Raw genomic sequence first — 5,000 nt, forward strand, 5'->3', positions numbered from 1 at the left:
AAACTATCGTTTACGTTATTGTCTTCTTTGTAGTTTTATAGCCCTGATTTGTTATTGTACAGCTAAATAATCTTCAAGATATTTAGACGAAATGAATACTCCCCAACTTGAATCGTCTATACATATCATTAAATAACATATTGCTTAATAAACTTCATATGCATAAAATCCTCAGCTTGCATGTTTATCTTGATGACAATAATTATCCATATGCTATTTCATTCATATATTCTGATATGTAGTATTAGCTCTACGCACTTGCATCCTTTAACAAATGAAAAAACAATCTAAATAAAGATTATAATAACACATGAAAACTGGAAATCCTTAGGACATTTTGGATGTTTAACAGAAAAGATATTGACAAGCTTTGTACTTATTTGGCCTCAAATCAAAGCTTCACAGATAGGAAAAAGTTATCCAGGTTATTGATTAATGGATCTAGAATTCTCTGGCATCCTGACATCGGACGTCATTGACACCGATATTGCTTGTTATGAAAAAAGAATAAAAGATTATTCAATTTAAAACCATAAAATCTGAAATTATCTGTGTTTTAAAGCTCATATAATGATGACCTGGAGCATCTTCACACTGGAATGATATATTGGAGAAATGATCAACTAAGGCATTGCTAACCTCACTTGCTCAAGTCACTTACTAACTATTCAACACTTATGGTGATTAGGGGGTAATTTGCCTACTATCTTTTTTACTTTCCTCCACAGAGAACACAATGATGTTCTACTGTTGCTGAGGAAACAAAAAATACCTAAGACGGACACCTAGCTTCTTCATTCATTGCACAGCAAAACGGGGCACTATATTTCTTGTATATAATTAGATTCTCCTTAGTAGGGCGTCTGAGAGATTGAGTTAAAGATCTTTTTGTGGCTCTGTGCAGGACAGTTAGTTCTGGTGACCACCAAAGGACTGGCCGCCGTTTATATAAACCTGTGTTTTTTGAGAATTGAATTGACTCCTGCTGTATGTAGAGTTCCATTCATTAAGTTTATGGCACCATATACACTTTCAAACTGTTCTACATTCTTTTCAATTTCACTTAGCTCCTAACACAGCGAACTTTTTAGGGGTGGAGGATTGTATCTATAATAATTGGAACATGATCATTAGTATGCTAATCATATAATATTCTTCACTCCAAATCAAGATGGCGGTTGGATCTTGCAATTGAAAGGACTATGCATGACAGGGTACCTCTCTGAACATGAAAGTGTGTAGATTCTTCCGTATTAAGGAGTCTCACACATTAGATTTCCTTAATTAATGATATAATATGGCCCCTCATGTTTGCTAAAACATCACCCCATACGGGATGTCTACTATTCAAATCTATAAGTGAAAAAAAAAAAGATAGAGGGAGCAGTCGAATCACCTCTACTAAATTATCATTTAAAATTTTATCAATTGGAGGCAAGTCGAGGGAACAAATTATATATTTTCTCCCTATATCAGTCTGTAAAACCACTGAGTACAGAGGTGTACGAATACACAAAGATGTTTGGGGAACATCTCGAAGAATGTGTTTGCAAGGACAAGGAGTAGTATCATCAAGTTTGCTCTCCTGTAGACATTATTACGGGGGATTGCTGACGAATGATGAGCTTAAGTACATATATGGCGCTCAAACCCTGACAATCTTATTGCACAATGGAAGAAAAAATTACGGTTTATTTTTTGGAAGACCCCTTGGATGGAGTCTTCCCATTAGCAGTCGTTTATCTAACACTATTTCCCAGAGGTTTCCTTAAAAACACTTTTGATATATTGGGTTTCATATTTGTCTTGTTCTGTGTGTCCTTTTGATCTATTTTTGAGGCAGATGGTGAACCTCAACCTGAATCTTTTATTCATTCCAAGTTATCTTCAGGTTGATATGAAACATCAGCAGACAAAACATCAAATTCATTTGATGCCATGGACAAGGGTGAGAGAGATTGAAGTCTCTCTTTTTCCAATAATAGATGGTAAGCTTCTAGGTTTTTAGACCTTCCTCACTACAGGTGTACCAGGTAAGATGGTTTTAAGTGGAACCTCCATCAAATCAGGCAAGGGCATGGCCTGAGGGAGGTTTGCACTATATTTTGTAATGGGGGATGGAGGTTGTACAGATATAGGTATTTCTCAGCGTTGATACACCATGGACAACCATCAGGAGGTAATATGCCTACCTCGTCACACAGTATTTTATCATTAGATGGTGGATTTCTTTTTTCTTTTTTTTCTTTTTTTTAGAACTATTGGTAATACTTGGTGGGTTTGATTGTAATGTCGTAACATAGCTATTTGATTTATTTAATAGTCTTTTGGAATGTCCCACATTTATATGTTTTAAACTGGTTTGTTGAGGGCAGCTTTTTCCAACTCATATATCATGTTGCTCCTGTCAGTGGATTTATGATTTGAGTTGCAATTGAAACACCTTGCCTCAAGTGCACATTATCCATGGTAAGATTTGGAGCAAATACCACCCTTTTTTTTTTTTTTTTTTTTTTTTTTTTTTTTTTTTTTTTTTTTACAAACTTTGCACGGGTGTCCAAATTTAAAAAAAATGAAAGCATTTAAATGGTTTCTGTTTGAATGGTCGAACTTTAAAAATTTCCTTTCCAATAATAATATTGTGAGGTACATCAGTGTCATGGAAAGTAAGGATATTCATCGATGTGCCTTGGACATTGCGTACTTTCCATACATTTAGTGGACATATGGCCAGTATCTTATACTCTGTAAATTCACACAGGTCTATGTTAAAAACTATTTCCTTTCTATTGCTAAGATTTAGGTGGGGTTATATGTATAATGTAATATCATCATTATGTGGTTTTGGTTGTACAGTATACGGATTGTGTGTATGATATGGCATGGATAAGATAACAATTTTTCTTTTTTCCGATTCGAGATATATCTCCAGGTGCAATAGTTCTTAGTTTTTCTTAGTTAAATTCAATATTTTCAAATAAATACCCATAACCCCCTTAGATTTTCCTTTTTCTGGGAAGGGATAACTAAATCCATCATTTTCAAACCAGTAGACCGGTCTATAAACATACAAATCCTTCATTACCTTATTACAAAGAGCAGAAAATATGTTCGAGTTATTAATTTCAATCTTATGAATATAGCATATTGCATTAAATGCTTCTTCATGACTATTGTAAGATATCCTTCAATCCAGGTTTCATTCTTATTTTTCTTATATATCCATAGCACTCAAATGCTTAATATAGATTATTGGAGCTTGTCTCCATAGAAATTTGTGTAACATGGATTCAAAGTTTCGTTGTATTACCCAAATTAATTGATTTTAGAATATGAGTAGAATGGGCCTTTTCTAGTCTTAAGGTCACAAACAGCATTTTCCGTAATTAAATTAGCAGAGGTCATTAACAGTGGCCTGGTTTCAGCATATCTAGGGGATGGGGAGTAAGTTTTCGAAGGGTTAATCGTCAGCGATTGTTTTTTTTTTTTTTATAGTTCACCTGTTCGAGAATATTAAGTATCATATTCTAGAGAGGAAATAGATAGGACCAAAACAGATATAGAGGTACAGGTGTTAGGTAAACCTGTCTGTTAGAACTGAGACCAAGAAAATGATACTCTCCATGCCTGTAATTATGGACTTTCGACCAGAAGATGACAGGCTTACCTCGACGATTGGATCTCCCCGGATTCCGATAACGCAACCATAGTGAATAGTTCTGCCATAAAAGGTCCAAATATCTTCAGATGCTAAGATCATCAATACACTCACATATAGCTTTTACAACAAATACATCTTAACTATGATCCAATTTCCTATTCATCTAAGCATGCAGTAATAACGGATGTAGCAATATCCACGTCATTAAAACAATGAAAAGAAAAATAATAAATAAAGAAAAAATGAAAAAAATATGATATATGCACATATATAAACATAAATAGAAAAAAGGGTAATATTACACACAAAGTAAGTACACCAAGACGAAATAAATTATATAAAATTAGGAAGGTGTGGAAGTAATATTAAGAAAAAGAAATAGATGGGAGAGAGCGAAATTTAGACTTGAGCCGATGGAAAATTTCCCCAAGTTCAGAGTCCTCTTGCCCGTCACAATGCTTCATCATGGATACGATATTCCCTGTTGAAGTACGATAACTTTATGAAAACATTCTCTCGTTAAGAGGGTTACCTATGATGAAAGACACCTGGTGGTAGAGGGGTGTTGAAATCTTATAAAATTCGACTTAAGTAATATAAATATTAAGGTTTCATGTTACTAATACCGGTAAAAGATATGAAAGGTTCAGAGCAATATATATATATATATATATATATATATATATATATATATATATATATATATATATATATATATATATATATATATATATGGCGGATATGACCCCTTACATCTCGATGGAGTCACTTGCAGCAAGGTGTCAAATTGGGTTTAAGACGATGAACACACTGTCTCTTCGACTTTTACTCCTGATGCGTGGCAGTTTATCTTACTTGAATTAGTATGGACAGGTAGGGATCAATTGCCCTACTTAGATAGGCATTAAGCATCACAAGGAACAGGCTAGCTAAAGATTCTTCTATGGATTTAGTCAGTCAATGTAGAGAGAAGATGACAGAATAGCTCCCAGTCTCGGGCGTAGCAGAGTGCTAAAACTCTCCCAGTATATAAATACTACAAAATAAGTGAAAATTGGTAATTGGAGAGAGAATTTATGAAATATAGTTTGCATATGCTAGTCCTATGTGAAACACATTATAAGGTGATTGGTAAGGAAACTTTAGAGCAAAACACTATATATATATATATATATATATATATATATATATATATATATATATATATATATATATATATATATATATATATATATATATATATATATATATATATATATATATATATATATATATATATATATATATATATATATATATATATATATATATATATATGTATATATAAATATAAATATAT

This window comes from Palaemon carinicauda, chromosome 4 (genome assembly GCF_036898095.1).
Source record: "Palaemon carinicauda isolate YSFRI2023 chromosome 4, ASM3689809v2, whole genome shotgun sequence".
Taxonomy (NCBI): domain Eukaryota; kingdom Metazoa; phylum Arthropoda; class Malacostraca; order Decapoda; family Palaemonidae; genus Palaemon; species Palaemon carinicauda.